This window comes from Panulirus ornatus, chromosome 35 (genome assembly GCF_036320965.1).
Source record: "Panulirus ornatus isolate Po-2019 chromosome 35, ASM3632096v1, whole genome shotgun sequence".
NCBI classification, from domain to species: Eukaryota; Metazoa; Arthropoda; class Malacostraca; order Decapoda; family Palinuridae; genus Panulirus; species Panulirus ornatus.
In genome coordinates this window covers 19275131-19292429 of record NC_092258.1, presented here as the reverse complement: position 1 = coordinate 19292429, position 17299 = coordinate 19275131, and the positions used below count along the sequence as shown (strand labels likewise).

Below are 17299 nucleotides of genomic sequence, written 5' to 3'. Positions count from 1 at the left end.
AGATGCATCACCAGACATGTGACACTAGTTGACTGACCTCAGGAATGTACTGTCATGTTTGTATGTATTACGCAAGTTGTACTGAGACCATAAGCGGTATAGCCATATGAGGGTAATCTTGAAAGCATGGTTCGCTAGTTTGAACTAGGACGTTAATCATTTCAACATGTTTCATTCATTACCACGAGAAATGTAAGAGAAAATCTACAGGGAATCATATTACAAGAAACTTACATGTATGAAGTAAGAAATTATAAAAACAATTGCAAACAGCGAGAATAATGATGCATGAGGTGTGTGTGTGTGTGTGTGTGTGTGTGTAGGGAGTGACGTGTGTGTGTGTGTGTGGGCGTCAGTGTTGGCTGAGCACACGTAGTGTTTACATCTACACAACCATATCTCTGCCATATTATCACTGGCTTCCTCACTGGTCGACTACATACTAATTTTTGGATAGTTCAAGATACACCAGTAAGATATATACGCAAGGTAACTCATTTATTGTTTATTATTCTTCTTTTATTGCTGTAGTATGACGAGATAGGAGGACGCCCACGTCACTTGTCTTCACTGCATCAGGAATATTGTCACATTTTGCATGAGGCCAACACTCGGGTATGAGGCCAACACTCGGGTATGAGGCCAACACTCGGGTATGAGGCCAACACTCGGGTATGAGGCCAACACTCAGGTATAAGGCCAACACTCGGGTATGAGGCCAACACTCGGGTATGAGGCCAACACTCAGGTATAAGGCCAACACTCGGGTATGAGGCCAACACTCGGGTATGAGGCCAACACTCGGGTATGAGGCCAACACTCGGGTATGAGGCCAACACTCAGGTATAAGGCCAACACTCAGGTATGAGGCCAACACTCGGGTATGAGGCCAACACTCGGGTATGAGGCCAACACTCGGGTATGAGGCCAACACTCAGGTATGAGGCTAACACCCAGGTATGAGGCCAACACTCAGGTAAAAGGCCAACACCCAGGTATAAGGCCAACACCCAGGTATAAGGCCAACACCCAGGTATAAGGCCAACACCCAGGTATGAGGCCAACACTCGGGTATGAGGCCAACGCTCGGGTATGAGGCCAACACTCAGGTATGAGGCCAACACTCAGGTATAAGACCAACACTCAGGTATAAGGCCAACACTCAGGTATAAGGCCAACACTCAGGTATGAGGCCAACACTCAGGTATAAGGCCAACACTCAGGTATGAGGCCAACACTCAGGTATGAGGCCAACACCCAGGTATAAGGCCAACACTCAGGTATAAGGCCAACACCCAGGTATAAGGCCAACACCCAGGTATGAGGCCAACACCCAGGTATGAGGCCAACACTCGGGTATGAGGCCAACGCTCGGGTATGAGGCCAACACTCAGGTATGAGGCCAACACTCAGGTATAAGGCCAACACTCAGGTATGAGGCCAACACCCAGGTACAAGGCCAACACTCAGGTATAAGGCCAACACCCAGGTATAAGGCCAACACCCAGGTATTAACATTGAGGCTCACTGAGGCCTCCTGCATCAGGACCAGTCTCTACTGAGGAAAGAGGTATTGTGAAGCTTTGACAACCATTTCATCTTTATTATTGTTATTACTAAGTATATTATAACCATATATAATGTGACCTGAAGCAGCATACATGACCTTGCTCTTCATGGCACATCTTCGATAATTAAGTATTGTGGGATGAAATTTGAATAAGCGATAATGAAAGAGCAGATATTTTTTGTTATATTTCCTCACATCAGTATTTATTGTTATGCTCAAATTGTCACCTATATTGTCCCATTAGTTGGTTAATACAGTAGATGGCTAGTGGTAGTATGGATAGTTTGGTCACCCTATTGTTCAAGATCTGTGTACATGATTATTGTCTGGAGTCATTAGATTTTTATTAAAGCTTAACTGTGGGAAAATTTTAGTGGCATAGCAAAGTTATCAGTATCAGTAAGAATATTTATACATTAAGTAGTTGGACTAGGCTTTGAGAAGCAGCCATAAGTGTAGTGAAGGTTAAGTTTGTGAGTTGGCTAATACCTGTTACTTGTGGATATTACACAAATAACATTTAGAAGCAGAAAAGAAAAATCATATAACTAAAATACCAATACTCATGAGAGGGGATTTAGATAAATGATTTTGAGGTAGAATAACATTAAATAATCGTAAAAATAAAAATGTGATAGCAGGGAGGGCCATGGAAATCTGGTAAAATGTTGGGCCATTCTTTCATCTGTTATCACAAGGAAACAGACAAAAGATTGGCCCAACCCACCCAAATACACATGTATGTACATACACGTCAACACATGCACATATACATAGCTATACATCTCAACGTACACACACACACACACACACACACACATATATATATATATATATATATATATATATATATATATGCACTCTTTTCTTTTGTACTATTCGCCATTTCCCGCATTAGCGAGGTAGCGTTATCAACAGAGGACTGGGCCTTAGAAGGAATATCCTCACCTGGCCCCCTTCTCTGTTCCTTCTTTTGGAAAATTAAAAAATACGAGAGGGGAGGATTTCCAGCCATCCGCTCCCTCCCCTTTTAGTCGCCTTCTACAACACGCAGGGAATACGTGGGAAGTATTCTTTCTCCCCTATCCCCAGGATATATATATATATATATATATATATATATATATATATATATATATATATATATATATATTTTTTTTTTTTTTTTCTTTTTTTTTTTGCTTTGTCGCTGTCTCCCGCGTTTGTGAGGTAGCGCAAGGAAACAGACAAAAGAAATGGCCCAACCCACCCCCATAGACATGTATATACATTCACGTCCACACACACAAATATACATACCTACACAGCTTTCCATGGTTTACCCCAGACGCTTCACATGCCCTGATTCAATCCACTGACAGCACGTCAACCCCAGTATACCACATCGATCCAATTCATTCTATTCCTTGCCCTCCTTTCACCCTTCTGCATGTTCAGGCCCCGATCACACAAAATCTTTTTCACTCCATCTTTCCACCTCCAATTTGGTCTCCCACTTCTCCTCGTTCCCTCCACCTCCGACACATATATCCTCTTGGTCAATCTTTCCTCACTCATTCTCTCCATGTGCCCAAACCATTTCAAAACACCCTCTTCTGCTCTCTCAACCACGCTCTTTTTATTTCCACACATCTCTCTTACCCTTACGTTATTTACTCGATCAAACCACCTCACACCACACATTGTCCTCAAACATCTCATTTCCAGCACATCCATCCCCCTGCGCACAACTCTATCCAAAGCCCATGCCTCGCAACCATACAACATTGTTGGAACCACTATTCCTTCAAACATACCCATTTTTGCTTTCTGAGATAATGTTCTCGACTTCCACACATTCTTCAAGGCTCCCAGAATTTTCGCCCCCTCCCCCACCCTATGATCCACTTCCACTTCCATGGTTCCATCCACTGCCAGATCCACTCCCAGATATCTAAAACACTTTACTTCCTCCAGTTTTTCTCCATTCAAACTTACCTCCCCAATTGACTTGACCCTCAACCCTACTGTACCTAATAACCTTGCTCTTATTCACATTTACTCTTAACTTTCTTCTTTCACACACTTTACCAAACTCAGTCACCAGCTTCTGCAGTTTCTCACATGAATCAGCCCCCAGCACTGAATCATCAGCGAACAACAACTGACTCACTTCCCAAGCTGTCTCATCCACAACAGACTTCATTCTTGCCCCTCTTTCCAAAACTCTTGCATTCACCTCCCTAACAACCCCATCCATAAACAAATTAAACAACCATGGAGACATCACACACCCTTGCCGCAAACCTACATTCACTGAGAACCAATCACTTTCCTCTCTTCCTACACGTACACATGACTTACATCCTCGATAAAAACTTTTCACTGCTTCTAACAACTTGCCACCCACACCATATATTCTTAATACCTTCCACAGAGAATCTCTATCAACTCTGTCATATGCCTTCTCCAGATCCATAAATGCTACATACAAATCCATTTGCTTTTCTAAGTATTTCTCACATACATTCTTCAAAGCAAACACCTGATCCACACATCCTCTACCACTTCTGAAACCACACTGCTCTTCCCCAATCTGATGCTCTGTACATACCTTCACTCTCTCAATCAATACCCTTCCATATAATTTACCAGGAATACTCAACAAACTTATACCTATGTAATTTGAGCATTCACTCTTATCCCCTTTGCCTTTGTACAATGGCACTATGCACGCATTCCGCCAATCCTCAGGCACCTCACCATGAGTCATACATACATTAAATAACCTTACCAACCAGTCAATAATACAGTCACCCTCTTTTTTAATAAATTCCACTGCAATACCATCCAAACCTGGGGAAGGGCAGTGTGATTTCAGAAGTGGTAGAGGATGTGTGGATCAGGTGTTTGCTTTGAAGAATGTATGTGAGAAATACTTAGAAAAGCAAATGGATTTGTATGTAGCATTTATGGATCTGGAGAAGGCATATGACAGAGTTGATAGAGATTCTCTGTGGAAGGTATTAAGAATATATGGTGTGGGTGGCAAGTTGTTAGAAGCAGTGAAAAGTTTTTATCGAGGATGTAAGTCATGTGTACGTGTAGGAAGAGAGGAAAGTGATTGGTTCTCAGTGAATGTAGGTTTGCGGCAAGGGTGTGTGATGTCTCCATGGTTGTTTAATTTGTTTATGGATGGGGTTGTTAGGGAGGTGAATGCAAGAGTTTTGGAAAGAGGGGCAAGTATGAAGTCTGTTGGGGATGAGAGAGCTTGGGAAGTGAGTCAGTAGTTGTTCGCTGATGATACAGCGCTGGGGGCTGATTCATGTGAGAAACTGCAGAAGCTGGTGACTGAGTTTGGTAAAGTGTGTGAAAGAAGAATGTTAAGAGTAAATGTGAATAAGAGCAAGGTTATTAGGTACAGTAGGGTTGAGAGTCAAGTCAATTGGGAGGTAAGTTTGAATGGAGAAAAACTGGAGGAAGTAAAGTGTTTTAGATATCTGGGAGTGGAGCTGGCAGCGGATGGAACCATGGGAGCGGAAGTGGATCATAGGGTGGGGGAGGGGGCGAAAATCCTGGGAGCCTTGAAGAATGTGTGGAAGTCGAGAACATTATCTCGGAAAGCAAAAATGGGTATGTTTGAAGGAATAGTGGTTCCAACAATGTTGTATGGTTGCGAGGCGTGGGCTATGGATAGAGTTGTGCGCAGGAGGATGAATGTGCTGGAAATGAGATGTTTGAGGACAATGTGTGGTGTGAGGTGGTTTGATCGAGTAAGTAATGTAAGGTAAGAGAGATGTGTGGAAATAAAAAGAGCGTGGTTGAGAGAGCAGAAGGGGGTGTTTTGAAATGGTTTGGGCGCATGGAGAGAATGAGTGAGGAAAGATTGACCAAGAGGATTTATGTGTCGGAGGTGGAGGGAACGAGGAGAAGTGGGAGACCAAATTGGAGGTGGAAAGATGGAGTGAAAAGATTTTGTGTGATCGGGGCCTGAACATGCAGAAGGGTGAAAGGAGGGCAAGGAATAGAGTGAATTGGATCGATGTGGTATACCGGGGTTGACGTGCTGTCAGTGGATTGAATCATGGCATGTGAAGCATCTGGGTTAAACCATGGAAAGTTCTGTTGGGCCTGGATGTGGAAAGGCAGCTGTGGTTTCGGGCATTATTGCATGACAGCTAGAGACTGATTGTGAACGAATGGGACCTTTGTTGTCTTTTCCTAGTGCTACCTCGCACACATGAGGGGGAAGGGGGATGGTATTCCATGTGTGGCGAGGTGGCGGTGGGAATGAATAAAGGCAGACAGTATGAATTGTGTGCATGGGTATATATGTATGTGTGTGTGTGTGTGTGTATATATATGTGTACATTGAGATGTATAAGTATGTATATTTGCGTTTGTTACCTCGCAAACGCGGGACACAGCGACAAAGCAAAAAAAAAAAAAAAAAAAAAAGAATATTTGCGTGTGTGGACGTGTATGTATATACATTGTGTATGGGGGTGGGTTGGGCCATTTCTTTAGTCTGTTTCCTTGCGCTACCTCGCAAACGTGGGAGACAGCGACAAACCAAAATAATAAAAAAATATATATATATATATATTTTTTTTTTTTTTTTTTTTTTTTTTTATACTTTGTCGCTGTCTCCCGCGTTTGCGAGGTAGCGCAAGGAAACAGACGAAAGAAATGGCCCAACCCCCCCCCCCATACACATGTACATACACACGTCCACACACGCAAATATACATACCTACACAGCTTTCCATGGTTTACCCCAGACGCTTCACATGCCTTGCTTCAATCCACTGACAGCACGTCAACCCCTGTATACCACATGACTCCAATTCACTCTATTTCTTGCCCTCCTTTCACCCTCCTGCATGTTCAGGCCCCGATCACACAAAATCTTTTTCACTCCATCTTTCCACCTCCAATTTGGTCTCCCTCTTCTCCTCGTTCCCTCCACCTCCGACACATATATCCTCTTGGTCAATCTCTCCTCACTCATTCTCTCCATGTGCCCAAACCATTTCAAAACACCCTCTTCTGCTCTCTCAACCACGCTCTTTTTATTTCCACACCTCTCTCTTACCCTTACGTTACTTACTCGATCAAACCACCTCACACCACACATTGTCCTCAAACATCTCATTTCCAGCACATCCATCCTCCTGCGCACATCTCTATCCATAGCCCACGCCTCGCAACCATACAACATTGTTGGAACCACTATTCCCTCAAACATACCCATTTTTGCTTTCCGAGATAATGTTCTCGACTTCCACACATTTTTCAAGGCTCCCAAAATTTTCGCCCCCTCCCCCACCCTATGATCCACTTCCGCTTCCATGGTTCCATCCGCTGACAGATCCACTCCCAGATATCTAAAACACTTCACTTCCTCCAGTTTTTCTCCATTCAAACTCACCTCCCAATTGACTTGACCCTCACCCCTACTGTACCTAATAACCTTGCTCTTATTCACATTTACTCTCAACTTTCTTCTTCCACACACTTTACCAAACTCAGTCACCAGCTTCTGCAGTTTCTCACATGAATCAGCCACCAGCGCTGTATCATCAGCGAACAACAACTGACTCACTTCCCAAGCTCTCTCATCCCCAACAGACTTCATACTTGCCCCTCTTTCCAGGACTCTTGCATTTACCTCCCTTACAACCCCATCCATAAACAAATTAAACAACCATGGAGACATCACACACCCCTGCCGCAAACCTACATTCACTGAGAACCAATCACTTTCCTCTCTTCCTACACGTACACATGCCTTACATCCTCGATAAAAACTTTTCACTGCTTCTAACAACTTGCCTCCCACACCATATATTCTTAATACCTTCCACAGAGCATCTCTATCAACTCTATCATATGCCTTCTCCAGATCCATAAATGCTACATACAAATCCATTTGCTTTTCTAAGTATTTCTCACATACATTCTTCAAAGCAAACACCTGATCCACACATCCTCTACCACTTCTGAAACCGCACTGCTCTTCCCCAATCTGATGCTCTGTACATGCCTTCACCCTCTCAATCAATACCCTCCCATATAATTTACCAGGAATACTCAACAAACTTATACCTCTGTAATTTGAGCACTCACTCTTATCCCCTTTGCCTTTGTACAATGGCACTATGCACGCATTCCGCCAATCCTCAGGCACCTCACCATGAGTCATACATACATTAAATAACCTTACCAACCAGTCAACAATACAGTCACCCCCTTTCTTAATAAATTCCACTGCAATGCCATCCAAACCTGCTGCCTTGCCGGCTTTCATCTTCCGCAAAGCTTTTACTACCTCTTCTCTGTTTACCAAATCATTTTCCCTAACCCTCTCACTTTGCACACCACCTCGACCAAAACACCCTATATCTGCCACTCTGTCATCAGACACATTCAACAAACCTTCAAAATACTCATTCCATCTCCTTCTCACATCACCGCTACTTGTTATCACCTCCCCATTTACGCCCTTCACTGAAGTTCCCATTTGCTCCCTTGTCTTACGCACCCTATTTACCTCCTTCCAGAACATCTTTTTATTCTCCCTAAAATTTACTGATAGTCTCTCACCCCAACTCTCATTTGCCCTTTTTTTCACCTCTTGCACCTTTCTCTTGACCTCCTGTCTCTTTCTTTTATACTTCTCCCACTCAATTGCATTTTTTCCCTGCAAAAATCGTCCAAATGCCTCTCTCTTCTCTTTCACTAATACTCTTACTTCTTCATCCCACCACTCACTACCCTTTCTAAACAGCCCACCTCCCACTCTTCTCATGCCACAAGCATCTTTTGCGCAATCCATCACTGATTCCCTAAATACATCCCATTCCTCCCCCACTCCCCTTACTTCCATTGTTCTCACCTTTTTCCATTCTGTACACAGTCTCTCCTGGTACTTCCCCACACAGGTCTCCTTCCCAAGCTCACTTACTCTCACCACCTTCTTCACCCCAACATTCACTCATCTTTTCTGAAAACCCATACTAATCTTCACCTTAGCCTCCACAAGATAATGATCAGACATCCCTCCAGTTGCACCTCTCAGCACATTAACATCCAAAAGTCTCTCTTTCGCACGCCTGTCAATTAACACGTAATCCAATAACGCTCTCTGGCCATCTCTCCTACTTACATAAGTATACTTATGTATATCTCGCTTTTTAAACCAGGTATTCCCAATCATCAGTCCTTTTTCAGCACATAAATCTACAAGCTCTTCACCATTTCCATTTACAACACTGAACACCCCATGCATACCAATTATTCCCTCAACTGCCACATTACTCACCTTTGCATTCAAATCACCCATCACTATAACCCGGTCTCGTGCATCAAAACCGCTAACACACTCATTTAGCTGCTCCCAAAACACTTGCCTCTCATGATCTTTCTTCTCATGCCCAGGTGCATATGCACCAATAATCACCCACCTCTCTCCATCAACTTTCAATTTTACCCATATTAATCGAGAATTTACTTTCTTACATTCTATCACATACTCCCACAACTCCTGTTTCATGAGTATTGCTACTCCTTCCCTTGCTCTTGTCCTCTCACTAACCCCTGACTTCACTCCCCAGACATTTCCAAACCACTCTTCCCCTTTACCCTTGAGCTTCGTTTCACTCAGAGCCAAAACATCCAGGTTCCTTTCCTCAAACATACTACCTATCTCTCCTTTTTTCACATCTTGGTTACATCCACACACATTTAGGCACCCCATATATATATATATATATATATATATATATATATATATATATATATATATATATATATATATATATATATATATATTATCCCTGGGGATAGGGGAGAAAGAATACTTCCCACGTATTCCCTGCGTGTCGTAGAAGGCGACTAAAAGGGGAGGGAGCGGGTGGCTAGAAATCCTCCCCTTTCTTGTTTTTTTTTTTAATTTTCCAAAAGAAGGAACAGAGAAGGGGGTCAGGTGAGGATATTCCCTCTAAGGCCCATTCTCTGTTCTTAACGCTACCTCGCTAACGCGGGAAATGGCAAATAGTATGAAAAAAAAAAAAATATATATATATATATTTTTTTTTTGCTTTGTCACTGTCTCCCATGTGTGCGAGGTAGCGCAAAGAAACAGACGAAAGAAATGGCCCAAACCACCCCCATACACATGTATATACATACGTCCACACACGCAAATATACATACCTATACAGCTTTCCATGGTTTACCCCAGACGCTTCACATGCCCTGATTCAATCCACTGACAGCACGTCAACCCCGGTATACCACATCAATCCAATTCACTCTATTCCTTGCCCTCCTTTCACCCTTCTGCATGTTCAGGCCCCGATCACACAAAATCTTTTTCACTCCATCTTTCCACCTCCAATTTGGTCTCCCACTTCTCCTCGTTCCCTCCACCTCCGACACATATATCCTCTTGGTCAGTCTTTCCTCACTCATTCTCTCCATGTGCCCAAACCATTTCAAAACACCCTCTTCTGCTCTCTCAACCACGCTCTTTTTATTTCCACACATCTCTCTTACCCTTACGTTACTTACTCGATCAAACCACCTCACACCACACATTGTCCTCAAACATCTCATTTCCAGCACATCCATCCTCATGCGCACAACTCTATCCATAGCCCACGCCTCGCAACCATACAACATTGTTGGAACCACTATTCCTTCAAACATACCCATTTTTGCTTTCCGAGATAATGTTCTCGACTTCCACACATTCTTCAAGGCTCCCAGGATTTTCGCCCCCTCCCCCACCCTATGATCCACTTCCACTTCCATGGTTCCATCCGCTGCCAGATCCACTCCCAGATATCTAAAACACTTTACTTCCTCCAGTTTTTCTCCATTCAAACTTACCTCCCCAATTGACTTGACCCTCGTCCCTACTGTACCTAATAACCTTGCTCTTATTCACATATACTCTTAACTTTCTTCTTTCACACACTTTACCAAACTCAGTTACCAGCTTCTGCAGTTTCTCACATGAATCAGCCACCAGTGCTGTATCATCAGGGAACAACAACTGACTCACTGCCCAAGCTCTCTCATCCACAACAGACTTCATTCTTGCCCCTCTTTCCAAAACTCTTGCATTCACCTCCCTAACAACCCCATCCATAAACAAATTAAACAACCATGGAGACATCACACACCCCTACCGCAAACCTACATTCACTGAGAACCTATCACTTTCCTCTCTTCCTACTCGTACACATGCCTTACATCCTCGATAAAAACTTTTCACTGCTTCTAACAACTTGCCTCCCACACCATATATTCTTAATACCTTCCACAGAGCATCTCTATCAACTCTATCATATGCCTTCTCCAGATCCATAAATGCTACATACAAATCCATTTGCTTTTCTAAGTATTTCTCACATACATTCTTCAAAGCAAACACCTGATCCACACATCCTCTACCACATGTGAAACCACACTGCTCTTCCCCAATCTGATGCTCTGTACATGCCTTCACCCTCTCAATCAATACCCTCCCATATAATTTACCAGGAATACTCAACAAACTTTTTTTTTTTTTTTATACCTCGTCGCTGTCTCCCGCGGTTGCGAGGTAGCGCAAGGAAACAGACGAAAGAAATGGCCCAACCCCCACCATACTCATGTACATACACACGTCCACACACGCAAATATACATACCTACACAGGTTTCCATGGTTTACCCCGGACGCTTCCATGCCTTGATTCAATCCACTGACAGCACGTCAACCCCTGTATACCACATCGCTCCAATTCACTCTATTCCTTGCCCTCCTTTCACCCTCCTGCATGTTCAGGCCCCGATCACACAAAATCCTTTTCACTCCATCTTTCCACCTCCAATTTGGTCTCCCTCTTCTCCTCGTTCCCTCCACCTCCGACACATATATCCTCTTGGTCAATCTTTCCTCACTCATTCTCTCCATGTGCCCAAACCATTTCAAAACACCCTCTTCTGCTCTCTCAACCACGCTCTTTTTATTTCCACACATCTCTCTTACCCTTACGTTACTTACTCGATCAAACCACCTCACACCACACATTGTCCTCAAACATCTCATTTCCAGCACATCCATCCTCCTGCGCACAACTCTATCCATAGCCCACGCCTCGCAACCATACAACATTGTTGGTACCACTATTCCTTCAAACATACCCATTTTTGCTTTCCGAGATAATATTCTCGACTTCCACACATTTTTCAAGGCTCCCAAAATTTTTGCCCCCTCCCCCACCCTATGATCCACTTCCGCTTCCATGGTTCCATCCGCTGACAGATCCACTCCCAGATATCTAAAACACTTCACTTCCTCCAGTTTTTCTCCATTCAAACTCACCTCCCAATTGACTTGACCCTCAACCCTACTGTACCTAATAACCTTGCTCTTATTCACATTTACTCTTAACTTTCTTCTTCCACACACTTTACCAAACTCCGTCACCAGCTTCTGCAGTTTCTCACATGAATCCGCCACCAGCGCTGTATCATCAGCGAACAACAACTGACTCACTTCCTAAGCTCTCTCATCCCCAACAGACTTCATACTTACCCCTCTTTCCAAGACTCTTGCATTTACCTCCCTAACAACCCCATCCATAAACAAATTAAACAACCATGGAGACATCACACACCCCTGCCGCAAACCTACATTCACTGAGAACCAATCACTTTCCTCTCTTCCTACACGTACACATGCCTTACATCCTCGATAAAAACTTTTCACTGCTTCTAACAACTTGCCTCCCACACCATATATTCTTAATACCTTCCACAGAGCATCTCTATCAACTCTATCATATGCCTTCTCCAGATCCATAAATGCTACATACAAATCCTATGTAATTTGAGCACTCACTCTTATCCCCTTTGCCTTTGTACAATGGCACTATGCACGCATTCCGCCAATCCTCAGGCACCTCACCATGAGTCATACATACATTAAATGACCTTACCAACCAGTCAATAATACAGTCACCCCCTTTTTTGATAAATTCCACTGCAATACCATCCAAACCTGCTGCCTTTCCGGCTTTCATCTTCCGCAAAGCTTTTACTACCTCTTCTCTGTTTACCAAATCATTTTCCCTAACCCTCTCACTATGCACACCACCTCAACCAAAACACCCTATATCTGCCACTCTATCATCAAACACATTCAGCAAACCTTCAAAATACTCACTCCGTCTCCTTCTCACATCACCACTACTTGTTATCACCTCCCCATTTGCGCCCTTCACTGAAGTTCCCATTTGCTCCCTTGTCTTACGCACTTTATTTACCTCCTTCCAGAACATCTTTTTATTCTCCCTAAAATATAATGATACTCTCTCACCCGAACTCTCATTTGCCCTCTTTTTCACCTCTTGCACCTTTCTCTTGACCTCCTGTCTCTTTCTTTTATACATCTCCCACTCAATTGCATTTTTTCCCTGCAAAAATCGTCCAAATGCCTCTCTCTTCTCTTTCACTAATAATCTTACTTCTTCATCCCACCACTCACTATCCTTTCTAATCAACCCACCTCCCACTCTTCTCCTGCCACAAGCATCTTTTGCGCAATCCATCACTGATTCCCTAAATATATCCCATTCCTCCCCCACTCCCCTTACTTCCATTGTTCTCACCTTTTTCCATTCTGTACTCAGTCTCTCCTGGTACTTCCTCACACAAGTCTCCTTCCCAAGCTCACTTACTCTCACCACCCTCTTCACCCCAACATTCACTCTTCTTTTCTGAAAACCCATACAAATCTTCACCTTAGCCTCCACAAGATAATGATCAGACATCCCTCCAGTTGCACCTCTCAGTGCATTAACATCCAAAAGTCTCTCTTTCGCGCGCCTGTCAATTAACACGTAATCCAATAACGCCCCCTGGCCATCTCTCCTACTTACATACGTATACTTATGTATATCTCGCTTTTTAAACCAGGTATTCCCAATCACCAGTCCTTTTTCAGCACATAAATCTACAAGCTCTTCACCATTTCCATTTACAACACTGAACACCCCATGTATACCAATTATTCCCTCAACTGCCACATTACTTACCTTTGCATTCAAATCACCCATCACTATAACCCGATCTCGTGCATCAAAACCACTAACACACTCATTCAGCTGCTCCCAAAACACTTGCCTCTCATGATCTTTCTTCTCATGCCCAGGTGCATATGCACCAATAATCACCCATCTCTCTCCATCAACTTTCAGTTTTAGCCATATTAATCGAGAATTTACTTTCTTACATTCTATCACATACTCCCACAACTCCTGTTTCAGGAATACTGCTAATCCTTCCCTTGCTCTTGTCCTCTCACTAACCCCTAACTTTACTCCCAAGACATTCCCAAACCACTCATCCCCTTTACCCTTGAGCTTCGTTTCACTCAGAGCCAAAACATCCAGGTTCCTTTCCTCAAACATACTCCCTATCTCTCCTTTTTTCACATCTTGGTTACATCCACACACATTTAGGCACCCCAGTCTGAGCCTTCGAGGAGGATGAGCACTCCCCGCGTGACTCCTTCTTCTGTTTCCCATTTCTGGCCCCCCGCTCCCGTCCCCTCTAGTCGCCTTGTACGACACGCGAGGAATGCGTGGGAAGTATTCTTTCACCCCTGTCCCCAGGGATAATATATATATATTTTTTTTTTTTTTGTCGCTGTCTCCCGTGTTTGCGAGGTAGCGCAAGGAAACAGACGAAAGAAATGGCCCAAACCACCCCCATACACATGTATATACATACACGTCCACACACGCAAATATACATACCTACACAGCTTTCCATGGTTTAACCCAGATGCTTCACATGCCCTGATTCAATCCACTGACAGCACGTCAACCCTGGTATACCACATCGATCCAATTCACTCTATTCCTTGCCCTCCTTTCACCCTCCTGCATGTTCAGGCCCCGATCACACAAAATCTTTTTCACTCCATCTTTCCACCTCCAATTTGGTCTCCCACTTCTCCTCGTTCCCTCCACCTCCGACACTTATATCCTCTAGGTCAATCTTTCCTCACTCATTCTCTCCATGTGCCCAAACCATTTCAAAACACCCTCTTCTGCTCTCTCAACCACGCTCTTTTTATTTCCACACATCTCTCTTACCCTTACGTTACTTACTCGATCAAACCACCTCACACCACACATTGTCCTCAAACATCTCATTTCCAGCACATCCATCCTCCTGCGCACAACTCTATCCATAGCCCACGCCTCGCAACCATACAACATTGTTGGAACCACTATTCCTTCAAACATACCCATTTTTGCTTTCCGAGATAATGTTCTCGACTTCCACACATTCTTCAAGGCTCCTAGAATTTTCGCCCTCTCCCCCACCCTATGATCCACTTCCGCTTCCATGGTTCCATCTGGTGCCAGATCCACTCCCAGATATCTAAAACACTTTACTTCCTCCAGTTTTTCTCCATTCAAACTTACCTCCCAATTGACTTGACCCTCAACCCTACTGTACCTAATAACCTTGCTCTTATTCACATTTACTCTTAACTTTCTTCTTTCACACACTTTACCAAACTCAGTCACCAGCTTCTGCAGTTTCTCACATGAATCAGCCACCAGCGCTGTATCATCAGCGAACAACAACTGACTCACTTCCCAAGCTCTCTCATCCCCAACAGACTTCATACTTGCCCCTCTTTCCAAAACTCTTGCATTTACCTCCCTAACAACCCCATCCATAAACAAATTAAACAACCATGGAGACATCACACACCCCTGCCGCAAACCTACATTCACTGAGAACCAATCACTTTCCTCTCTTCCTACACGTACACATGCCTTACATCCTCGATAAAAACTTTTCACTGCTTCTAACAACTTGCCTCCCACACCATATATTCTTAATACCTTCCACAGAGCATATCTATCAACTGTATCATATGCCTTCTCCAGATCCATAAATGCTACATACAAATCCATTTGCTTTTCTAAGTATTTCTCACATACATTCTTCAAAGGAAACACCTGATCCACACATCCTCTACCACTTCTGAAACCACACTGCTCTTCCCCAATCTGATGCTCTGTACATGCCTTCACCCTCTCAATCAATACCCTCCCATATAATTTACCAGGAATACTCAACAAACTTATACCTGTGTAAGTTGAGCACTCACTCTTATCCCCTTTGCCTCTTTACAATGGCACTATGCACGCATTCCGCCAATCCTCAGGCACCTCACCATGAGTCATACATACATTAAATGACCTTACCAACCAGTCAGTAATACAGTCACCCCCTTTTTTAATAAATTCCACTGCAATGCCATCCAAACCTGCTGCCTTGCCGGCTTTCATCTTCCCCAAAGCTTTTACTACCTCCTCTCCTTTTACTACCTCTTCTCCTTTCACCCTCCTGCATGTTCAGGCCCCGATCACGCAAAATCTTTTTCACTCCATCTTTCCACCTGCAATTTGGTTTCCCACTTCTGCTCGTTCCCTCCACCTCCGACACTTATATCCTCTTGGTCAATCTTTCTTCACTCATTCTCTCCATGTGCCCAAACCATTTCAAAACACCCTCTTCTGCTCTCTCAACCACGCTCTTTTTATTTCCACACATCTCTCTTACCCTTACGTTACTTACTCGATCAAACCACCTCACACCACACATTGTCCTCAAACATCTCATTTCCAGCACATCCATCCTCCTGCACACAACTCTATCCATAGCCCACGCCTCGCAACCATACAGCATTGTTGGAACCACTATTCCTTCAAACATACCCAATTTTGCTTTCCGAGATTATGTTCTCGACTTCCACACATTCTTCAAGGCTCCCAGAATTTTTGCCCCCTCCCCCACCCTATGATCCACTTCCGTTTCCATGGTTCCATCTGCTGCCAGATCCACTCCCAGATATCTAAAACACTTTACTTCCTCCAGTTTTTCTCCATTCAAACTTACCTCCCAATTGACTTGACCCTCAACCCTACTGTACCTAATAACCTTACTCTTATTCACATTTACTCTTAACTTTCTTCTTTCACACACCTTACCAAACTCAGTCACCAGCTTCTGCAGTTTCTCACATGAATCAGCCACCAGCGCTGTATCATCAGTGAACAACAACTGACTCACTTCCCAAGCTCTCTCATCCCCAACAGACTTCATACTTGCCCCTCTTTCTAAAACTCTTGCATTCACCTCCCTAACAACCCCATCCATAAACAAATTAAAAAACCTATATATATATATATATATATATATATATATATATATATATATATATATATATATATATATATAGGTTTTTTAATTTGTTTATGGATGGGGTTGTTAGGGAGGTGAATGCAAGAGTTTTAGAAAGAGGGGCAAGTATGAAGTCTGTTGGGGATGAGAGAGCAAGGTTATTAGGTACAGTAGGGGTGAGGGTCAAGTCAATTGGGAGGTGAGTTTGAATGGAGAAAAACTGGAGGAAGTGAAGTGTTTTAGATATCTGGGAGTGGATCTGTCAGCGGATGGAACCATGGAAGCGGAAGTGGATCATAGGGTGGGGGAGGGGGCGAAAATTTTGGGAGCCTTGAAAAATGTGTGGAAGTCGAGAACATTATCTCGGAAATCAAAAATGGGTATGTTTGAGGGAATAGTGGTTCCAACAATGCTGTATGGTTGCGAGGCGTGGGCTATGGATAGAGATGTGCGCAGGAGGATGGATGTGCTGGAAATGAGATGT

General features: G+C 43.5%; 1 protein-coding gene across 1 annotated transcript in view; it reads left to right on the top strand.

Moving 5' to 3' along the window:
- The first annotated feature begins 350 nt into the window (after nucleotides 1–350).
- The window catches only part of LOC139760195 (dnaJ homolog subfamily C member 10-like), a 590762-nt gene continuing 573813 nt past the window's right edge, over nucleotides 351–17299 (top strand). The window contains exon 1 of the mRNA XM_071683129.1: nucleotides 351–489. The gene's annotated coding sequence lies outside the window, so the exon portion shown is untranslated. The remainder of the gene's footprint in view (nucleotides 490–17299) is intronic.